General features: G+C 49.6%; 1 pseudogene; it reads left to right on the plus strand.

The window, feature by feature from the left end:
* The window catches only part of LOC147118571 (uncharacterized), a 175432-nt pseudogene extending 151300 nt beyond the window's left edge, over positions 1-24132 (plus strand).
* The last annotated feature ends 368 nt before the right edge of the window (positions 24133-24500 follow it).

A 24500-nucleotide genomic window follows, 5' to 3' on the forward strand; every position in this document is an offset into this window, starting at 1 on the left:
AAGATAGGCAAAAAGGAAAGGGAGGTGGGGTAGCATTACTGGTTAAAGAAGGGATTAACACAATTGTAATGAAGGATATTAGCTCTGATAATGTGGAATCTGTATGGGTAGAATTCAGAAATACTAAGGGGAAAAAAACGTTAGTGGGAGTGGTTTATAGACCTCCAAACAGTAAGGCGGAGGTTGGGGATGGCATTAAAAGAGAAATTAAAGAAGCGTGCAATAAGGGCACAGCAGTCATCATGGGTGACTTTAATCTACATATCGATTGGGCCAACCTGTGGAGGAGGAATTCCTGGAGTGTTTACGGGATGGTTTCCTGGACCAATATGTCGAGGAACCAACCAGAGATCAGGCCATCTTAGACTGGGTATTATGTAACGAGAAAGAATTAATTAGCAATCTTGTTGTAAGAGGGCCCTTGGGTCGGAGCGCTCATAATATGATCGAATTCTTCATTAAGATGGAGAATGAAGTAGTTGACTCGGAGACTAGGGTCCTCAATTTAAATAAAGGAAACTATGATGGTCTGAGGAGCGAGTTGGGTAGGATTGATTGGGGAATGGCACTCAAAGGGTTGACGGTGGATAGGCAATGGCAAACATTCAAAGACCGAATGGATGAACTACAGAATTTGTTCATCCCAGTTTTGCATAAAAATAAAACAAAAAAGGTGATCCAACCGTGGCTAACAAGGGAAATTAGGGATAGCATAAGGTTCAAGGAGAGGGCATATAAATTGGCCAGAAAAAGCAATAATCCTGAGGATTGGGAGCAGTTTAGCATTCAAGAAAGGAGGACAAAGGGATTAATTAAGAAAGGGAAAATAGAATATGAGAGTAAGCTTGCAGAGAACATAAAAACTGACTGTAAAAGCTTTTATAGATATGTGAAGAGAAAAAGATTGGTGAAGTCAAGCGTAGGTCCCTTGCAGTCAGAATCGGGGGAATTTATAATGGGGAACAAAGAAATGGCTGACCAACTAAATACATATTTTGGTTCTGTCTTCACAAAGGAGGACACAAATAACCTCCCAGAGATGCCGGGTAACATAGGGTCTGATGAAAGGGTGGAACTGAAAGAAATCAGTATTTGTAGGGAAATGGTGTTAGGAAAATTGATGGGACTGAAGGCCGATAAATCCCCAGGGCCTGATAATCTACATCCCAGGGTACTTAAGGAAGTGGCCCTAGAAATAGTAGATGCATTGCTGGTCATCTTCCAGAACTCGATAGACTCTGGAACGGTACCCATGGATTGGCGGGTAGCTAATGTTACCCCACTATTCAAAAAAGGTGGTAGAGAAAAGGCGGGGAATTATAGACTGGTAAGCTTGACATCGGTAGTGGGGAAAATGCTAGAGTCCATTATAAAAGATGTAATAGCAGAGCACTTGGAAAGCAGTGACTGGATCGGACAAAGTCAACATGGATTTACAAAAGGTAAATCATGCTTGACTAATCTACTGGAATTTTTTGAGGATGTAACTGGTAAAATAGATAAGGGAGAACCAGTGGATGTGGTGTATTTGGACTTTCAGAAGGCTTTCGATAAGGTCCCGCATAAGAGATTAGCGTGCAAAATTAAGGCACATGGGATTGGGGGCAAGGTATTGACTTGGATAGAGAACTGGTTGGCGGACAGAAAGCAAAGAGTTGGAATAAACGGGTCGTTTTCCGAGTGGCAGGCAGTGACTAGTGGGGTACCGCAAGGATCGGTCCTAGGACCCCAGCTGTTCACAATATATATTAATGATCTGGACGAGGGAATTGGATGTAATATCTCCAAATTTGCAGACGACACAAAGCTGGGGGGGAGGGTATGCTGTGAGGAGGATGTCGTGAAACTCCAGCACGATTTGGACAGGTTGGGTGATTGGGCAGAAACATGGCAAATGCAGTATAATGTGGATAAATGTGAGGTTATCCACTTTGGTGGCAAAAACAGGAAGGCAGATTATTATTTGAATGGTAATAGATTGGGAGAAGGGGAAGTGCAAAGAGACCTGGGTGTTCTTGTACACCAGTCGCTGAAGGTAAGCATGCAGGTGCAGCAGGCGGTTAAGAAGGCAAATGGTATGTTGGCCTTCGTAGCAAGAGGGTTCGAGTACAAGAACAAGGATGTCTTGCTGCAGTTGTACAGGGCCTTGGTGAGACCACACCTTGAGTATTGTGTGCAGTTTTGGTCGCCTTACCTGAGGAAGGACGTTCTTGCCATGGAAGGAGTGCAGCGAAGATTCACCAGGCTGATACCTGGGATGGCAGGAATGACGTATGAGGAGAGATTGTGTCGATTGGGCTTATACTCACTGGAGTTTAGAAGATTGAGAGGGGATCTCATCGAAACCTATAAAATTCTGTCAGGCCTGGACAGACTAGATGCAGGAAGGATGTTTCTGATGGCCGGGGAGTCCAGAACCAGGGGTCATAGTCTAAGGATAAGGGGTAAGCCATTTAGGACTGAAATGAGGAGGAATTTCTTCACCCAGAGAGTGGTGAACCTGTGGAATTCCCTGCCACAGAGGGCGGTGGAGGCCAGTTCATTAAGTACATTCAAGAAAGAGTTGGATATATTTCTTAAGTCTAAAGGGATCAAGGGATATGGGGAGAAGGCAAGGACCGGGTACTGAATTTGGATGATCAGCCATGATCTCATTGAATGGCGGAGCAGGCTCGAAGGGCCGAATGGCCTACTCCTGCTCCTATCTTCTATGTATCTATGTATTTGATAGAAGGTGTGGTGGTGAAATGTTGGGCGGGTGCTCAGCATCTCACACATTGTGTAAGATTAACATTCCACATGTCTGAACCTTTGATTCCGTCCCTGATTTGGGCATCTCTTGAGCTGGAACTTCTTGTCCCATTATACCGAGTTGGTGCAACAGGAGAGCCAGGGATCAGGGGGATATTGGACAGGAAGCACAGAGCATGGACATTACACTGCAGGTGGGATATGTGAGAGTGGTACAGTGAGGGCTTCGGGTACTTTATTAAACACACACACAGCAGAAGCACATTAATCTGATGGGAGATCACTGACACACAAGCAGCCAGCGGTGTGGAGCCTCCAGAGAGTCCGGTCCCTTTACAGCCTGTATTTACAGGAGCTGGGACACAGAAAGAGTCTCATTAAAATCACTGATATATTTGTTCACACAAATCAACCCCCCAAAAAATGCTGAATGATTTCTCCCAGACGCTCCCTGACCAGTCACCATTTCTCCTCCATTTACAGATGCTCCCTGACCAGTCACCATTTCTCCTCCATTTACAGATGCGCCCTGACCTGTCTCCATTTCTCCTACATTTAGACGCTCCCTGACCAGTCTCCATTTCTCCTGCATTTACAGACGCTCTGTGACCAGTCTCCATTACTCCTCCATTTACAGATGCTCCCTGACCAGTCTCCATTTCTTCTCTATACAGACGCTCCCTGATCAGTCACTATTTTGCCTTCATTTACAGACACTCCCTGACCAGACTCCACTTCTCTTCCATTTACAGACGCTCCCTGACCAGTCACCATTTCTCCTTCATTTATAGACCCTCCCTGACCAGTCACCATTTCTCTTCCATTTACAGAGCCTCCCTGACCAGTCACCATTTCTCCTCCATTTACAGATGCTCCCTGACCAGTCTACATTTCTCCTCCATTTACAGAGCCTCCCTGACCAGTCACCATTTCTCCTCCATTTACAGATGCTCCCTGACCAGTCCACATTTCTCCTCCATTTACAGACGCTCCCTGACCAGTCACCATTTCGCCTCCATTTACAGACGCTCCCTGACCAGTCTCCATTTCTCCTCCATTTACAGACACTCCCTGACCAGTCACCATTTCTCCTCCATTTACAGACGCTCCCTGACCAGTCACCATTTCTCTTCCATTTACAGACGCTCCCTGACCAGTCTCCATTTCTCCTCCATTTCTAGACGCTCGCTGACCAGTCTCCATTTCTCCTCCATTTAGACACTCCCCGACTAAGCACCATTTCTCCTCCATTTACAGACGCTCCCTGACCAGTCTCCATTTCTCCTCCATTTACAGACGCTCCCTGACCAGTCAACATTTCTCCTCCATTTACAGACACTCCCTGACTAAGCACCATTTCTCCTCCATTTACAGACGCTCCCTGACCAGTCACCATTTCTCCTCCATTTATAGACGCTCCCTGACTCACTTCCTGTCTGTCCCGGAGTTTGGCGCTTTGTTGAGATTCGGGCCGGAGCGAAACGGGAACCCGCGGGTGGGGGCGGATAATGTTCACTGCTCTTATAATCGGGCCTAGGGCCGCACTCGGGGTGTGTGAAGCCCACGTGCCCCCGGGGTTCATTAACCCACCTCCCTCTGACCTGCTGCAGCGTCGCCACCCGCGCATGCTCAGCTCACACTGCCCAACAATCAGCCTCTCCCGCGCATGCTCAGCTCACACTGCCCAACAATCAGCCTCTCCCGCGCATGCTCAGCTCACACTGCCCAACAATCAGCCTCTCCCGCGCATGCTCAGCTCACACTGCCAACAAGCCTCTCCCGCGCATGCTCAACTCACACAGCCCAACAATCAGCCTCTCCTGCGCATGCTCAGCTCACACTGCCCAACAATCAGCCTCTCCCACGCATGCTCAGCTCACACTGCCCAACAATCAGCCTCTCCCGCGCATGCTCAGCTCACCTTCTATTGTTCAGGGTTAAAGGTTAAACCCCGCCCCTCACACACTCCGATTAGTTGGAGGACCCGCCGACCGTTCGGTCCTCCAGGCCCGCCCCGCTCTTTCTATTGGTCCAGAGCACCCGTCAATCACCCGGGCAGTGTGAGCTGAGCATGCGCGGACCTTGGCAGCAGTCGCTGACACATCAGGTGAGAGAGCTCAGGGAGCGGGTTATATTATCAACGTTTTATTTTCTGTATTTGATAAACCATTGCTAACTGAAATACCGAGTTGCATGTAATCAAGGAAAGGGAAATCAGTTGAGTTGTTTCTTTGAAGAGACAAATATAACCAAATTAGTAACAATACTGTGGAGAAGGAATTCCTGGAGTGTTTGCGGGATGGTTTCCTGGACCAATATGTCGAGGAACCAACTAGAGATTAGACTGGGTATTATGTAATGAGAAAGGATTAATTAGCAATCTTGTTCTGCGAGGCCCCTTGGGGCGGAGCGATCATCATATGATAGAATTCTTCATTAAGATGGAGAGTGAAGTAGTTGACTCAGAGACCAGGGTCTTGAATTTAACTAAAGGAAACTACGATGGTATGAGGCGCGAGTTGGGTAGGATTGATTGGGGAATGTTACTTAAAGGGCTGACGGTGGATAGGCAATGTCAAACATTCAAAGATCGCATGGATGAATTACAGAATTTGTTCATCCCTGTTTGGCATAAAAATAAATCAAAAAATGTGACTCAACCGTGGCTAACAAGGTAAATTAAGGATAGCATAAGATCCAAGGAGAAGACATATAAATTGGCCAGAAAAAGCAGTAAACCTGAGGATTGGGAGCAGTTTAGGATTCAGCAAAGGAGGACAAAGGGATTAATTAAGAGGGGGGAAATAGAATATGAGAGTACGCTTGCAGGGAACATAAAAACTGACTGTAAAAGCTTTTATAGATATGTGAAGAGAAAAAGATTGGTGAAGTCAAACTTAGGTCCCTTGCAGTCAGAATCAGGGTGATATACCTATCAATTCGTCCAATGAAAAGCGACGAGTTAGGAAAGTAACTATAGGTTTTTATTGACTAAATAACAGAGCCCACCCTCATGGGTGATCGGATCCAGCAAGGAGGAATACCAGCCAGTCGACTACCTTTATACCTGGGCAGGTAGGTGGAGCCATGGGCGGAGTCAGTGATGGTCAGCCCAGGTATAACAGTGTGACAAGAGGCGACCTCGTATAGTGATACAACAGTGAGAACAGTGATAACAATATAACAGTGATAACTATAGTGTAGCGATAGTGAACAATAAAAGTGGTTTACCACATTCACCCCTTCTTTAGATTTGAGTCCGGCGGGGTGAAGTGTACTACCAGTTCTGGTATGTCAGTCTGTCCGGAGGCCTCGTAAGCCTCTCCGATCGTCGCAGCGGTGGTGTTGCATTATCCGGTGTTAATGCTGGTGTCTGCGTGGTCGGCGAAGGCTCGTGGGGTTCCGGCATGCCGTCTACCTGGGCTGGAATTGGGGGGGTGGTGGGGGGGGGTAAAGGTGGTGTCTCCGGAGTGCCCGAGGGTGCGAGGTCTCGTAAGGAGACAGTATCCTCCCGCCCGTCTGGGTAAGCCACGTAGGCGTACTGGGGGTTGGCGTGCAGGAGGTTCACCATCTCGACCAGGGGGTCCCGTTTTATGGGCCCTCACGTGCTTTCGCAGCAGGACGGGCCCCGGAGAGGTCAGCCAGGTTGGTAGAGTGGTTCCCGTAGTCGACTTCCTGGGGAAAACAAACATTCGTTCATGGGGGGTGGCGTTAACGGCAGTGCAAAGTAGTGACCGGATGGAATGCAGCGCTGTCGGGAGGACTTCCTGCCAGCGGGAGGTTGGGAGGCCCTTAGACTTTAAGGCTAAGATGACGGCCTTCCAGACAGTCGTGTTCTCTCTTTCCACCTGGCCGTTCCCTCGGGGGTTGTAGCTGGTGGTCCTGCTTGCTGCAATACCTCTCGCTAGTAGGAACTGGCGGAGTTCCTCGCTCATGAAGGAGGAGCCCCGGTCACTATGTATATAGTTCGGGAACCCGAACAAGGCGAAGAGTTCGTTCAGGCATTTAATGACCGTGGTACTGGTCATGTCTGGGCAGGGGAAGGCAAAGGGGAAACGGGAGTACTCATCAACGATGTTGAGGAAGTACACATTACGGTCGGATGACGGTAGGGGCCCCTTAAAGTCGATGCTCAGGCGCTCGAAGGGGCGGGTGGCCTTGATCAGGCTTGCTTTGTCCGGCCTATAGAAGTGCGGTTTGCACTCGGCACAGGTCTGGCAGTTCCTGGTCATGGTCCTGACCTCCTCGATGGAGTAGGTCAGGTTGCGGGCCTTAATGAAATGGTAAAGTCTGGTGACCCCGGGGTGGCAGAGGTCGTTGTGGAGGGTCTGAAGTCTATCAATATGCGCGCTGGCGCATGTAATTCGTGAAAGAGCATCAGGGGGTTCGTTCAGCTTACCTGGCCGGTACAAGATCTCATAATCGTAGGTGGATAGCTCGATTCTCCACCTCAAGATCTTGTCATTCTTGATTTTGCCCCTCAGCTTGTTATTAAACATGAAAGCGACCGAACGCTGGTCGGTGAGGAGGGTAAATCGTTTGCCTGCGAGGTAATGCCTCCAGCGGCGTACCGCCTCCACAATCGCCTGGGCCTCCTTCTCGACCGACGAGTGTCGGATCTCGGGGCCCTGTAGGGTCCTTGAGAAGAAGGCCACCAGCCTCCCCTCCTGGTTAAGGGTAGCGGCTAGGGCGAAGTCGGATGCATCGCTCTCCACTTGGAAGGGGATGGACTCATCCACTGCGTGCATTGTGGCCTTGGCTATGTCTCCCTTAATGAGGGAGAAGGCCGCGCACGCCTCCTCCGTGAGGGGGAAGGATGTGGACTTCATGAGGGGTCTGGCTTTGTCCGCATAATTGGGCACCCATTGGGCATAGTAGGCGAAGAGTCCCAGGGTTCTCTTAAGTGCCTTAGGACAGTGGGGGAGGGGTAGCTCCATGAGGGGGCGCATTCTTTCGGGGTCGGGGCCGATGACTCCGTTCTCTACTACACAGCCGAGGATAGCAAGGCGTGAGGTGTTAAACACACATTTCTCCTTATTGTAGGTGAGGTTCAGCCGTTGGGCCGTACGGAGGAATTTCTCCAGATTCACGTCATGGTCCTGCCGGTCGCGGCCGCAGATGGTGACGTTATCTAGATAAGGGAACGTAGCCTGCAGTCCGTTCTGGTCGACCATCCGGTCCATCTCCCTTTGGAAGACCGACACCCCGTTGGTGACACCGAAGGGGACCCTAAGGAAGTGGTAGAGGCGCCCGTTCGCCTCGAAGGCGGTATACTGGCGGTCCTCCGGGCTGATAGGGAGTTGGTGGTAGGCCGACTTAAGGTCGATGGTCGAGAATACTCGGTATTGTGCAATCTGATTGACCATGTCAGATATGCGGGGAAGGGGGTATGCGTCCAGCTGGGTGTACCTGTTTATGGTCTGGCTGTAGTCGATGACCAAGCGATTTTTATCGCCGGTCTTAACGACCACGACCTGGGCACACCAGGGGCTGCTGCTCCCCTCGATGATGCCCTCTTTCAGGAGGCGCCGCACCTCATAGCTAATGAAGGCCCTGTCCCCGGCGCTGTACCGCCTGCTCTTGGTAGCGACGGGTTTGCAGTCGGGGGTTAGGTTAGCGAACAGGGAAGGTGGCGGGACCTTGAGGGTGGATAGGCTGCAGGTGTTACGCGGTGGGCGGTTTAACATCCGCTGGTTGTCGACTGTGAGTGGGGGGAGGGGTCCACCGTATGCTAGGGTGACACTTCGGAGGTGGGATTGGAAGTCCAGCCCTAGTAGGACGGCAGCGCAGAGCTGGGGGAGGACGAGGAGTTTAAAGTTTTTATACTCCGTACCCTTAACCGACAGGGTCACAACACAGTAGCCGCTGATGTCCGTGGCGTGGGACCTTGATGCCATCGAGATTCGGTTGCACATTGGCAGGACGGGGAGGGAGTAGTGGCTCACCGTGTCTGGGTGGATGAAGCTCTCCGTGCTTCCGCTGTCGAACAGGCAGGTCGTGGCGTGGCCGTTTACTTTGATGTCCATCATCGACTTGGACAGGTGATGCGGGCGGGCTTGATCCAGAGTGACGGAGGCTAGTGTGTAGCTGAGCGAGTCGTTGTCGTCTGCGGGTGAGGCGGTCGTCGGGTCTGGAGGCACGGTGGCAGTCGAGCGTGGTGGGTAAAATGGCATCTCCCACGAGGTTGGACAAAATGGCTGCCCCCATAACTCACATGAGGCACTATTGGGGTCGGTTGCCTTGATCAAAGATGGCCGCCCCCATGACTCACGTGTGGGGATGCTGGCCTCTGTTGCCTTGAAGGAAGATGGCCGCCCCCACAGTTCGCATGAGGCACTGCTGGCCTCTGAAGATCCACTTCTGCAGGCCTTAGCAAGGTGGCCTTTCTTCCTGCAGGTTGAGCAGGTGGAGTTCCTAGCTGGGCAGCGCGACCTCGGGTGTTTCTCCTGGCCGCAGAAAAAGCAGCCGCGGGGGTCCGATGTCGGAGCCGGTACCGGGGGTGGCGGTCCCGATCGGGTCCGGGACGCCGACGCTGAGGTAGGTCCCGGGGGCGGCGCGGTGAAGGGCATTGTGGTAGGGGTCGGGCCCGAGTCCCAGGGTCGCGAACAGTACCTGGAGAACGCCTCCTGGTCCCGATGGGCCACCTCCAGGGAGAGAGCGAGGGCTGCAGCTTTGTCCAGGTCGAGGTCCTTTGCTTCCAGTAATCGCTGCCGTGAGTAGTCGGACCGTAGGCCTTTCACGAAGGCATCGCGGACGTTGTCTTCCGTATTTTCTGCCGCCGTTACTGCTTTAAAGTTACAGTCTCTGCCGAGTGCTTGTAGCACCCGTAAAAATTCCTCCACCGGCTCCCCTGGCAGTTGCGGGCGGGACCTTAGGAGGTGCCTGGTATACATGGGGTTTACCGGGGTTTGGTACTGTCTTTTCAGCCGGTTGATGGCGTCCTCGTATGTTTTAAGGTCCCGGATGAGCGCGAATACTTTAGGGCTCAGTTGGGCATTCAGAACTCTTAGCTTGGATCTCTGAGGCACGTTGGACTCTTCCAGGTAGGCTTCAAAGCAGCCCAGCCAGTGATCGAAGTCGAGGGCTGCGTTCGCTGCCCGTGGATTTAGATCCAGGTACGGTGGTCTGAGGGCTCGCAGCCAAGCCGGCTTTTGTGATTGTTGCGGCTCGGCGTCTGAAGGCTGCTGTGGCTGTTGTGGCGGGGCGTCTGGATGAGACATCTTAAAATTTAGTCAATAAAATTGATATACCTATCAATTCGTCCAATGAAAAGCGACGAGTTAGGAAAGTAACTATCGTTTTTTATTGACTAAATAACAGAGCCCACCCTCATGGGTGATCGGATCCAGCAAGGAGGAATACCAGCCAGTCGACTACCTTTATACCTGGGCAGGTAGGTGGAGCCATGGGCGGAGTCAGAGATGGTCAGCCCAGGTATAACAGTGTGACAAGAGGCGACCTCGTATAGTGATACAACAGTGAGAACAGTGATAACAATATAACAGTGATAACTATAGTGTAACGATAGTGAACGATAAAAGTGGTTTACCACACAGGGGAATTTATAATGGGGAACAAATAAATGGCAGACCAATTAAATACATATTTTGGTTCTGTCTTCACAAAGGAGAACACAAATAACCTCCCAGAGATGTCGGGGAACATAGGGTCTGATGAAAGGGAGGAACTGAAAGATATCAGTATTCGTAGGGAAATGGTGTTAGGGAAATTGACGGGATTGAAGGCCGATAAATCCACAGGGCCTGATCATCTACATCCTAGGGTACTTAAAGAAGTGGCCCTAGAAATAGTAGATGTATTGCTGGTCATCTTCCAACATTTGATGGAATCTGGAACAGTACCCATGGATTGGAGGGTAGCTAATGTTACCCCACTGTTCAAAAAAGGTGGTAGAGAGAAAACGGGGAATTACAGACCGGTAAGCCTGACATCGGCAGTGGGAAAAATGCTAGAGTCCATTATAAAAGATGTAATAGCAGAGCACTTGGAAAACAGTGACAGGATCGGACAAAGTCAACATGGATTTACAAAAGGAAAATCGTGCTTGACTAATCTACTGGAATTTTTTGAGGATGTAACTGGTAAAATAGATAAGGGAGAGCCAGTGGATGTGGTGTAGCTGGACTTTCAGTTGGCCTTCGATAAGGTCCCGCATAAGAGATTAGCGTGTAAAGTTAAAGCACATGGGATTGGGGGCAAGGTATTGACTTGGATAGAGAACTGGTTGACAGACAGAAAGCAAAGAGTTGGAATAAACGGGTCTTTTTCCGAGTGGCAGGCAGTGACTAGTGGGGTACCGCAGGGATCAGTCCTTGGACCCCAGCGTCGGTGCAGGCTCGATGGGCCGAAATGGCCTCTATCTGCACTGTGGGGTTTCTGTGATTCTGTGTGATTCTATTCACAATATATATTAATGATCTAGACAAGGGAACTAGATGTAATATCTCCAAATTTGCAGACGACACAAAGCTGGGTGGGCGTGTGTGCTGTGAGGAGGATGCCGAGAAACTCCAGGATGATTTGTACAGGTTGGGTGATTGGGCAGAAGCATGGCAGATGCAATATAACGTGGATAAATGTGAGGTTATCCACTTTGGTAGCAAAAACAGGAAGGCAGATTATTATCTGAATGGCAATAGATTGGGAGAAGGGGAAGTGCAACGAGACCTGGGTGTCCTTGTGCACCAGTCGCTGAAGGTAAGCATGCAGGTGGTTAAGAAGGCAAATGGTATGTTGGCCTTCGTAGCAAGAGGATTCGAGTACAGGAGCAAGGATGTCTTGCTGCAGTTGTACAAGGCCTTGGTGAGACCACATCTTGAGTATTGTGTGCAGTTTTGGTCACCTTATCTGAGGAAGGATGTTCTTGCCATGGAGGGAGTGCAGCGAAGATTCACCAGGCTGATACCTGGGATGGCAGGAATGACGTATGAGGAGAGATTGGATCGATTGGGCTTGTACTCGCTGGAGATTAGAAGAATAAGAGGGGATCTCATCGAAACTTATAAAATTCTAACAGGACTAGATGCTGGAAGGATGTTCCCGATGGCCGGGGAGTCCAGAACCAGGGGTCACAGTCTAAGGATAAGGGGTAGGCCATTTAGGACAGAAATGAGGAGGAATTTCTTCACCCAGAGAGTGGTGAACCTGTGGAATTCTCTACCACAGAAGGCAGTAGAGGCCAATTCATTAAATATATTCAAGAAGGAGTTGGATATATTTCTCAAGGCTAAAGGGATCAAGGGGTATGGGGAGAAAGCAGGGACCGGGTACTGAATTTGGATGATCAGCCATGATCTCATTGAATGGGGGAGCAGGCTCGAGGGGCCGAATGGCCTACTCCTGCTCCAAGTTTCTATGATATGCTAATAGGGTTAGATGAAGAGTGGTGGGAGGAGACTCGTGTGGAGCAGAAACACCGGCATTGACCAGTTGGGCCGAATGGCTTCTTCCTGTGTTGTAGACTCTGTAATTCTATGTAACTCTGTGTAACTATGTCTTCTGACTCCCCTGAAGGTGCTGACTCTGGCTGGGTTCAGTTCTACACTCACTGGTTCCTCTCCCTCTCCTCCCCTTAAGGTGCTGACTCTGGCTCTAACCTTCTTTCCAATACTCAGTCCTTCCTTATAAGCTTTTCTTTTGTAATGTGTCTCAATTTTGATGAGGGGTACTCCTTGACCAGTCACCATTTCTCCTCCATTTACAGACACTCCCTGACCAATTTCCCTTTCCCCTTCATTTACAGACGCTCCCTGACGAGTCTCCATTTCTCCTCAATTTGCAGACGCTCCCTGACCAGTCACCATTCCTCCTCCATTTACAGACGCACCCTGACCCGTCTCCATTTCTCCTTTATTTACAGATGCTCCCTGATCAGTCCCCATTTCTCAGAGTTATACAGCACAGAAAGAGGCCCATCGTGCCTGCGCTGGCCATCAAGCCCTATCTATTCTAAACACATTTTCCAGCACTTTGTCCGTAGCCTTGTATGCTATGGCGGTTCAAGTGCTCATCTAAATGCTTCTTGAATGTTGTGAGGGTTCCTGCCTCTACCACCCTTTCAGGCAGAGAGTTCCAGATTCCAACCACCCTCTCGGTGAAAATGTTTTTCCTCAAATCCCCTCTAAACCTCCTGTCCCTTACCTTGAAACTATGCCCCCTGGTTATTGACCCCTCTACTAAGGGGAAAAGTTCCTTTCTATCTACCCTATCTATGGCCCTCATAATTTTGTACACCTCAATCAGGTCCCCCCTCAGCCTTCTCTGCTCTTAAGGAAAACAACCCCAGCCTTTCCAGTCTTTCTTCATAACTGAAGCGCTCCAGCCCAGGTAACATCCTGGTGAATCTCCTCTGCACCCTCTCCAAAGCAATCACATCCTTCCTATAGTGTGGTGACCAGAACTGCACACAGTATTCCAGCTGTGGCCTAACCAGCGTTTTGTACAGCTCCATCATAACCTCCCTGCTCTTATATTCTATGCCTCAGCTAATGAAGGCAAGTATCCCATATGCCTTTTTAACCACCTTATCTACCTGTCCTGCTGCCTTCAGGAATCTATGTACATGCATACCAAGGTCCCTCTGATCCTCTGTCTTACCTAGGGTCTTACCATTCATTGTGTATTCCCTTGCCTTGTTAGTCCCTCCAAAATGCATCACCTCACACTTTTCAGAGTTAAATTCCATTTGCCACTGTTCTGCCCATCTAACCAACCCGTCTATATAGTCCTGTAGCCTGAGGCTTCCCTCCTCGCTATTTACCACTCCACCAATTTTTGTGTCATCTGCGAACTTACTGATCATACCTCCTACATTCATATCTAAATCGTTAATGTACACTACAAACAGCAAGGGACCCAGCACCGATCCCTGAGGTACACCACTGGACACAGGCTTCCAGTCACAAAAACAACCTTCGACCATCACCCTCTGCCTCCTGCCACTAAGCCAATTTTGGATCCAATGTGCCAGATTGCCCTGGATCCCACGGACTCTTACCACCTTGACCAGTCTCCCATGCTGGACTTTGTCAAAAGCCTTACTGAAGTCCATGTAGACTACATCAACTGCACTACCCTCATCCACACACCTCGTCACCCCCTCAAAAAATTCAATCAAATTTGTTAGACATGATCTCCCCCTGACAAAGCCATGCTGACTATCCTTGATTAATCCTTGCCTCTCCAAGTGGAGACTAATTCTGTCCCGCAGAATTTTTTCCAATAATATCCCTACCACTGATGTTAGGCTCACTGGCCTGTAATTCCCTAGTTAACCCTACTACCCTTCTTGAATAATGATACTACGTTAGCTATCCTCCAGTCCTCTGGCACCTCCCCTGTGGCCAGAAAGGTTCTGAAAATTTGTGTCAGAGCCCCTGCAATCTCCTCCCTTGCCTCACACAGCAGCCTGGGATACATCTCGTCTGGGCCTGGGAATTTACCCACTTTTAAGCCCGCTAAAACCGTTAGTACCTCCTCCCTCTCAATACTAATTTGTTCAAGTATATCACAATCCCCCTGCCTGATTTCTATGCCTACATCGTCCTTCTCCATAGTGAACACAGATGCAAAATATCCATTTAAAACCTCACCCACATCTTCCGGCTCTGCACGCAGATTGCCACTTTGGTCCCTAATGGGCCCTACTCTTTCCCTGGTTATCCTCTTGCCCTTAATATACTTATAAAACACCTTGGGATTTTCCTTTATTTTGCCCGCCTGTGTGTTTTCATGCTCCCTCTTCGCTCTCCTGATTTCTTTTTTAAGTACTCCCCTGCACTTTCTATACTCCTGTAGGGCTTCCACTGTTTTTAGACCTTTGTATCTGCCAAAAGCCTCCCTTCTTTTCCTAAACCATTCTTGTATATCCCTTGACATCCAGGGTTCCCTGGGCTTGTTGGTCCCACCCTTGACCTTTATGGGAACATGTTGGCGTTGTACTCTCTCTATTTCCTTTCTGAAAGACTCCCGCTGCTCTGATGAGGATTTTCCTACAAGTAGCTGGTCCCAGTCCACATTGGCCAGATCCTGCCTTATCATATTAAAATCGGCCTTCCCCCAATTTAGAACCTTTATTTCCAGTCCATCTTCCTTTTCCATGACTACCTTAAATCTCACCGAATTATGGTCACTGTCACCAAAATGCTCTCCTACGGACACTTCTACCACTTGCTCAGCTACATTCCCTAGAATTAGGTCCAGTACCGCCCCCTCTCTTGTAGGAATTTCTACATGCTGGCTCAAAAAGCTCTCCTGGATGCACTTTAAGAATTCCACACCCTCTAAGCCTTTCACACTCTGACTATCCCAGTTAATATTGGGGCAGTTGAAATCCCCTACTATTATTACGCTATTATTTCTACACTTCTGAGATTTGCCTACATATCTGTTCTTCTATCTCCCCCTGACTGTTTGGGGGCCTATAGTACACTCCCAGCAAAGTGCTTGCCCCCTTTTTGTTTTTAAGTTCTACCCATATGGCCTCATTAGAGGAACCTGCTAAGATATCATCCCTCCTTACTGCAGTAATTGACTCCTTGATTAATATTGTGACACCCCCTCCCCTTTTACACCCCCCTCTGTCTCGCCTGAAGATTCTATACCCCAGAATATTGAGCTGCCAGTCCTCCATTTACAGACAATCCCTGACCAGTCCTCATTTCTCCTCCATTTACAGATGCTCCCTGACCAGTTCCCATTTCTCCTCCATTTACAGACACTCCCTGACAAGTCCTCATTTGTCCTCCATTTACAGATGCTCCCTGAGCAGTTCCCATTTCTCCTCCATTTACAGACGCTCCCTGAGCAGTCAACATTTCTCCTCCATTTACAGATGCTCCCTGACCAGTTCCCATTTCTCCTCCATTTACAGACAATCCCTGACCAGTCCTCATTTCTCCTCCATTTACAGATGCTCCTTGACCAGTTCCCATTTCTCCTCCATTTACAGACGCTCCCTGACCAGTCTCCATTTCTCCTCCATTTACAGATGCTCCCTGACCAGTTCCCATTTCTCCTCCATTTACAGACGCTCCCTGAGCAGTCTCCATTTCTCCTCCATTTACAGATGCTCCCTGACCAGTTCCCATTTCTCCTCCATTTACAGACGCTCCCTGAGCAGTCACCATTTCTCCTCCATTTACAGACACTCCCTGACCAATCACCATTTCTCCTTCGTTTATAGACGCTCCCTGACTCGCTGGGGATTTCCCAGCACTCCCTGGTTGTCCCGGAGTTTGTGTCTTAAACTGGCGGGTAGTTGTGGGGAGGCGGATAATGTTGAATGTTTTAATAATGGGGCCTGGGGCCGCAGTCGGGGTGTGAGCAGCCCGCGTCCTCCCGGGGGTTTATTTTTTTTTTTTTTTACATTGTTAGATGAATTTTTAATTATAATCAAGGCCACTGATTACAGCTTCTATGCAAATCTGCACGTGCTCATAGAATTTGAGCCCTATAATATTAACACTCCTATAATGGTGTATAATAAAATCACCATTTAACATTTTTCAATCACAGTAATCATTGACCCCCACACCAGATTGTATTCACCCTGAGCAACGCCATGAGAGATACACTAGTTACCTGAAGATTACTCTCGATTGCATTGGGAAAATAATTTGACTTGCGAGAAGATTAAGATCCCTGTATAAACCTTCATATAAACTCAGATATATTTCACATATCCTGGACTATAGCAGTTGAAATACACGAGCATTCAGTCACCTGTTTGCCAATACAATAGTTTCAGTTGAATTTGCTGCCTGTCTGTGAGGTCATTGGCGGCAGCTTGGTAAAAGGAGCCCGAGGGCAGTTTCTGATTAGACCTTTCATTGGGTCCGATATAAATGTTGTGATCGTTTCTATAGCAACGAAGCCTGTGTGTGGACCTTGTGAGCAGACTGTGTTTCACTCAATGTAAAAGGGTGTAAAAGAAAAGACAGCCATCCGTGGCTAAGTAAAGAAATTAAGGATAGTATTCGACTAAAAACAAGGACATATAAGGTAGCCAAATCTAGTGGGAGGATAGAGGATTGGGAAAACTTTAAAAGACAGCAAAAAATAACAAAAAGATTGATTAAGAAAGGGAAGATAGGTTATGAAAGTAAATTAGCAAAAAATATAAAAACAGATAGTAAGAGTTTTTATAGTTATATAAAAAGAAAAAGGGTGGCTAAAGTAAATGTTGGTCCCTTAGAGGATGAGACCGGGAAATTAATGGTGGGAAATATGGAGATGGCAAAAACACTGAATGAATATTTTGTATCAGTCTTTACAGTAGAAGACACTAAGAATATCCCAACACTGGACAAACAGGGGGCTAAAGGGGGGGAGGAGCTAAACACGATCAAAATCACCAAGGAAGTGGTACTCGGAAAAATAATGGGACTCAAGGCGGATAAATCACCTGGACCTGATGGCTTACATCCTAGGGTCTTGAGGGAAGTGGCGGTAGGGATTGTGGATGCATTAGTAATAATTTTCCAAAACTCCCTGGACTCAGCAAAGGTCCCGGCAGACTGGAAAACTGCTAATGTAAAACCATTATTTAAAAAGGGCAGTAGACAGAAGGCTGGAAACTATAGACCGGTTAGCCTAACATCTGTGGTTGGTAAAATTTTGGAGTCCATTATTAAGGAGAGAGTAACAGGACATTTGGATAATCATAATAGGACAAAGTCAGCATGGTTTTATGAAGGGGAAGTCATGTTTGACAAATTTGCTGGAGTTCTTTGAGGAAGTAACATATAGGGTGGATAAAGGGGAACCAGTGGATGTAGTGTATTTAGACTTCCAAAAGGCATTTGACAAGGTGCCACACAAAAGATTATTGCTTAAGATAAAAAATCACGGGATTGGGGGTAATATTCTGGCATGGATAGAGGATTGGCTATCTAACAGAAGGCAGAGAGTTGGGATAAATGGTTCATTCTCAGACTGGCAATCAGTAACTAGTGGTGTTCCGCAGGGGTCAGTGCTGGGTCCCCAACTCTTTACAATCTATATTAACGATTTGGAGGAGGGGACCGAGTGTAACATATCAAAGTTTGCAGATGATACTAAGATGGGAGGGAAAGTAGTGAGTGAGGAGGACACAAAAAACCTGCAAGGGGACATAGACAGGCTAATTAAGTGGGCAGAGATTTGGCAGATGGAATACAATACTGGAAAGTGTGAGGTTATGCACTTTGGCAGGAAAAATCGTAGAGCAAGTTATTATCTTAATGGCAAGAAACTGGAAAGTACTGAAGTACAAAGGGATCTGGGGGTCCTGGTGCACGAAACTCAAAAGGTTAGTATGCAGGTGCAGCAAGTGATTAAGAAGGCCAATGGAATGTTGGCTTTCATTGCTAGGGGGATAGAATATAAAAATAGGGAAGTATTGCTTCAGTTGTACAAGGTATTGGTGAGACTGCACCTGGAATACTGCATACAGTTTTGGTGTCCATACTTAAGAAAAGACATACTTGCTCTCGAGTCAGTACAAAGAAGGTTCACTCAGTTAATCCCGGGGATGAGGGGATGGACGTATGAGGAGAGGTTGAGTAGATTGGGACTCTACTCATTGGAGTTCAGAAGAATGAGAGGCGATCTTATTGAAACATATAAGATTGTGAAGGGGTTGGATCGGGTGGATGTGGGGAGGATGTTCCCGATGATGGGTGAAACTAGAACTAGGGGGCATAGTCTTAGAATAAGGGGCTGCTCTTTCAAAACTGAGATGAGGAGGAACTACTTCACTCAGAGGGTGGTAGGTCCATGGAATGTGCTGCCCCAAAAAGCTGTAGAAGCTACATCATTACATAAATTTAAAACAGAAATAGACAGTTTCCCAGAAGTAAAGGGAATTAAGGGTTACGGGGAGCGGGCAGGAATTTGGACATGAGTCTAGGTTCGGATCGGACATGGCCCTGTGGGTAGCGGAGCGGGCCCAGGGGCCGTGTAGCCTGATTCTGCTCCTACTTCGTGTGTCTAATTCTGTTAGATTCAGGAGATGGTTCTGTGATAGTGGATTGGCGGTTAGGATCAGATCAGCCACGATCTTATTGAATGGCGGAGCAGGCTCGAGGGGCCGATTGGCCTACTCCTGCTCCTATTTCTTATGTTTATGTTCTTATATAATTTCAGGTGCTGCTTCTGTCAGGAGATTTTGGTTTCTCTCTGCCCTGCTTGAGCAGTCTGAGGGAAGGGCTGATCAAGTAGAAGATCGGAATAGCAAAGATTTCACTGTTTTACCATGAGCACTGGGCAGAGCCTGTCCACAGTGCGCTCCGACACTCTCACTGCTTTCTCGGTGTAATAATTTAACCCGCTGCCTGAACTCGGGGTGTGAGCGGCCCCCGTCCCCCCGGGGTTCATGAACCCGCTCCCTGAGCTCAGGGTGTGAGCGTCCCGCGTCCCCCCGGGGTTCATGAACCCGCTCCCTGAGCTCAGGGTGTGAGCGGCCCGCGTCCCCCCGGGGTTCATGAACCTGCTCCCTGAGCTCTCTCACCTGATGTGTCAGCGGCTGCTGCCAAGGTCCGCGCATGCTCAGCTCACACTGCCCGGGTGACTGACGGGAGCTCCGGACCAATAGGAAGAGCGGGGCGGGGCTGGAGGAGCGAGCGGGCGGCGGGTCCTTCAACCAATCGGAATGTGTGAGGGGCGGGGCTTGAACTTTAAACCTGAACAACAGAAGGTGAGCTGAGCATGCGCGGACCTTGGCAGCAGCCGCTGACACATCAGGTGAGAGAGCTCAGGGAGCAGGTTCATGAACCCCGGGGGGACGCGGGCCGCTCACACCCTGAGCTCAGGGAGCGGGTTCATGAACCCCGGGGGGACGCGGGCCGCTCACACCCCGAGCTCAGGGAGCGGGTTCATGAACCCCGGGGGGACGCGGGCCGCTCACACCCCGAGCTCAGGGAGCGGGTTCATGAACTCCGGGGGGACGCGGGCCGCTCACACCCCGAGCTCAGGGAGCGGGTTCATGAACCCCGGGGGGACGCGGGCCGCTCACACCCCGAGCTCAGGGAGCGGGTTCATGAACCCCGGGGGGACACGGGCCGCTCACACCCCGAGCTCAGGGAGCGGGTTCATGAACTCCGGGGGGACGCGGGCCGCTCACACCCCGAGCTCAGGGAGCGGGTTCATGAATCCCGGTGGGAGGCGGGCCGCTCACACCCCGAGCTCAGGGAGCGGGTTCATGAACCCCGGGGGGACGCGGGCCGCTCACACCCCGAGCTCAAGGAGCGGGCTCATGAACCCCGGGGGGACGCGGGCCGCTCACACCCCGAGCTCAGGGAGCGGGTTCATGAACCCCGGGGGGAGGCGGGCCGCTCACACCCCGAGCTCAGGGAGCGGGTTCATGAACCCCGGGGGGACGCGGGCCGCTCACACCCCGAGCTCAGGGAGCGGGTTCATGAACCCCGGGGGGACGCGGGCCGCTCACACCCCGAGCTCAGGGAGCGGGTTCATGAACCCCGGGGGGACGCGGGCCGCTCACACCCCGAGCTCAGGGAGCGTGCTCATGAACCCCGGGGGGCCGCGGGCCGCTCACACCCCGAGCTCAGGGAGCGTGCTCATGAACCCCGGGGGGCCGCGGGCCGCTCACACCCCGAGCTCAGGGAGCGGGTTCATGAACCCCGGGGGAGGCTGCGAGATTCTCAGCAGCTCAGCTCTGCTCGGTGCTGTGTGAACGGGCTGCTCCACACCCCGGCTGCTCACGGGGAATGCCAGTGCGGAGGGCCCAGTGCAGAAGGCCCAGGGTGGAAGACCCAGAGGAGAGTGTCCTAGGCGGGCGGCCCAGCATGGAGGACCCCAGGCTGGGGGCCTAGGGCGGAGCGGCTAGTCGCCAGAAGCGGAGTCGGGAGATGCTGTGGGTGAGCATGCTGCACGGTTTCTAAAGGTGAAGAACGGTCTCCGGCCCGAATGAGTTCCAGCGGCCCCGTCTGTGCTCCGTTTGGTGGCAGCTGTGAGGCTTTGTCTCAGTGACGTGGGCCGGTTTGTGCGCCGCCATTTGGTGGAGGAAAGACAGACTGTTCCCATCTATAGTATGGTGCTTGAACAGCCATAAGATGGGAAAAGAGAACGGGATAAAAGTAAAAAAGGAAAATAAAAGACAAAACAAGGTATATCGGCAAGGAATAACGAATGTCTTGATGGCTGGGTCCTGTGAGTGATAACAGCAAGAAGAAGGGAATTTCAGTACTCGTTTTCCTCTTTTACGGGATTTGAGAAAGTGGTCGGCTTCTTTTCTGTGGAAAGGTTGAAGACTGTGGATAAGGATCATGACATTATATGGTTGGATAACATCAAGTGAAGACGAGGAGTTATTAGAGTGCCAATAGGACTGGCGTTGAACTGGTATTACTTGTTTTTGAAGAAGTTTCAGGTTCTGGTTAAAAGTAGTTTACTTGAAGTCTTAAGTGATTTTTTAATACGGTTATGGGATTTTGTATATTGTGGTGTTATTTAGTGTTAAAGCCTTCCTTAATCGAACGTTCTAGTGAACGCACGCATGCGGATACAAATATATGCACGCACGCACGCATACACAATGGAACTTACATTCGACCGAATGAAGGGCCCGCTCCCCAGGATGAAGGCCCGCTTGGTGAGCGTGAAACCTGCCGGATGGATGAACGCACGCATGCACGCAGATAGAAATGGCACACATGTACGCAGTCATACACAATGGAACTTATGCTTGAGCGAACGAACGGACAAATGGAGGAATGAATGACTGAATGATTGAACAATGCCAGTTGGACTGGTGTGTATGGATTCTTGGTTTATTAAATAGTTGCAGTTTGTACTGTGAACATTATTGATTTACCTGTAAAAATTTATTGTTGTATTTATATTGTTGACCATAATTGGTCAATGAATGTAATGGATTTACTAGGTAACTGATGAAAAAAAAATGAACCCCAGGGGGACGCGGGCTGCTCACACCCCGAGTGCGGCCCCAGGCCCCATTATTAAAACACTCAACATTATCCGCTTCACAAACACCCGGGGTGGGCCAAAGGCCCCGAACAAGAGCCTCCGGGCTGGGTGTTTGCCCCGAGCGGGGCGGCAGCTGCGGGGCTTTCTCCCGGTGACAGGCCTGGGGTAACGGCCGCCATCTTGAGAGGCTCAGGGGGCAGCAGGGCGCATGCGCGGCCCCCTTGGCCAGGAACCAGGAGGAGAGAATCTTGTCAATTTCTATCCTGGACTCACAGTGATGGCTTTTGTAAACTCCTTTTACAGGCTGTGAGAAGGGCAGCATTTACAGACCGCAAACTCAAATCAAACATCACATCGAGATCTGACAGAGTCACTCCATTCATCAGGACCTGAATATCATCGGCCTTTGAATGTGGAAGGAGAAATGCTTGTCTGTTCTGTCTGTGGGAAAAGATTTCAAACATCAGTGTGACTGGAAAAGCTCTGAGACCCACACACCCGAGTGAGAGTGTTCCGAGGGACTGCCGAAGAAGAAGCACTGACTGTGGAAAGAGCTTTAACCAGTTACACAGCCTGAAAAAACATCGCACCAGTCACAGCGGGGAGAAACCGTACACGTGTTCTGTGTGTGGACAAGGCTTCAACTGATCGTCCAACCTGGAGAGACACAAGGACACCCGCACCATGGAGAAACCGTGGAAATGTGGGGACTGTGGGAAGCAATTCAATTACCCATCTGAGCTGAAAACTCATCAACGCAGTCACACCGGGGAGAGGCCGTTCACCTGCTCCGTGTGTGGGAAGGGATTCACACTGTCATCCAGCCTCCATTTACACCAACGAGTTCACACTGATGAGAGACCTTTTAAATGCTCTGACTGTGGGAACTGCTTTAAACTCTCTGCAGATTTTATTAAACATCAGCTTGTTCACACCGACGAGAGACCATTCAGTTGTACTCACTGTGAGAAGAGCTTCAGGCAGTCATCTCACCTCATTCAACACCAGCGAGTTCACACTGGAGAGGCCGTTTACCTGTTCTGTATGTGGGAAGGGATTCACTCATGCATCCAATCTTCGAACACACCAAGGGGTTCACACTGGGGAGAGGATATTCACCTGCTCCGTGTGTGGAAAGGGATTCACTAAATCATCCCACCTGCTGACACACCAACTTGTTCACCTTGATAGAGCTTTTAAATGTGCTGACTGTGAGAAGAGTTTTAAAAGCGCAAAGGATCTGCTGACACACCAACGGGTTCACACTGGGGAGAGGCCATTCACCTGCTCCATGTGTGGGAAAGGATTCACTCTATCATCCAGTCTCAAGGCCCACCAACGCACTCATAGCGGAGAGAGGCTGTTCACCTGCTCTGTGTGTGGGAAGGGATTCACTACTTCATCCAACCTGCTGAGACACCAGCGAGTTCACACTAGGGAGAGGCCGTTCACCTGCTCCGTGTGTGGGAAGGGATTCACTCGATCATCTTACCTGATGAGACACCAGCAAGTTCATAAGTGACTGTAGGGGTAGGATTCTGCTGTTAATCACATCCTATGTTTGTTTTCTTCTGTTGTAGGAAAAATGATTCCTCGGAAACTAGACTTTGAGTAAGAGAGACAACTTTATTAAATGACAGAGCTCTGGGAGAAGCGTCTGCAACCACGCGGTCTGCGAGAGCACCTTCTCCCCGATTGTAGTACGTGCCGAGCTTATATACAATTCCAAGAAGTTGGTTTTAGATCATTTACATTCATCCAATCAATTTGTTTATTAGCGCATATCGTTATTTTCCTCCAGTCAGGAGTTTACACACTTGTGTTGCCAATTCTGCCTCTTCAGGTCTTCGTTCTGTCTTGTTCCCCGGCGGAATGTGATTAGTTCGATAATAGGATACAAGTGATTAGTTCGATGATAGGATACCAGTGAACCTTGTTAGTCCTCAGTGATTCAATTAGTCCCAGTCAGGACACGAGATGAACTTTGTTCCAGCCATGCGTAAGCGTGGCATGTCTCACTGTGCAGTGATTCAATTAGTCCCAGTCAGCGAATTTGTTGTTTGTGTCTTTTCCAGCAAAATCTTGTCCAGCAAAATTTTATTCTAACAATCCCTCCTCTTGGTCCTGGAGCACGATTCATTTGCTCCCAGATGACCATCCTCGGTCCCCCTTTCGTCGGTGCTTACAGCCACTGGCTTATGTCCGGGGGTTCGGTTGTTCCTTCGACAGTGTCGTATTGGTGTTCTTCGTCCCTTGGTAGCAGGTTGGTGTGTTCCTCCTTGATAGAGGCGATCGGCATCACGGTTTGCATAGCAATTTGGCAACACAACTTTATAAGGCTCAGCGCACAACACATCAACATACAAATTACAACTATTATTATTATCCCTTGCATCATCCACGCTCCCCACCCGGTTTTCCCTAGCAACCAATCAAGCCACCCTGTGCTTGTGGGTTGATGGAGCTTCTTTATTTCTTCTTGGATATGATTTGCTAGGCTCGTGATATTCTCAGAGCTATCTGGGACATATGTACAGCAGTCTGTCCCGATCAGGGACTTCTTCAGCTAAGACTCTGGCAACTGTCAAAGCGGTGCAATTTCGCGTGGGGAAAGCCTCTACCCAGCGGGTGAATTGGTCTATGACCACGAGGCAGTATGTTTTGCCGTGTGACGGTGGAAGGGGACCTGTGAAGTCTATTTGTATATGCTCCCAGGGCCCTCGTGGCCTTGGTTGATGTCCCATTTTGACCTTTATGGGTCGCCCGGGGTTATACTGCGCACAGGTGATACATCGATGGCAGTA

This window comes from Somniosus microcephalus, chromosome 4 (assembly GCF_052327205.1).
Source record: "Somniosus microcephalus isolate GS21.2 chromosome 4, FLI_Smic_1.0, whole genome shotgun sequence".
Taxonomy (NCBI): domain Eukaryota; kingdom Metazoa; phylum Chordata; class Chondrichthyes; order Squaliformes; family Somniosidae; genus Somniosus; species Somniosus microcephalus.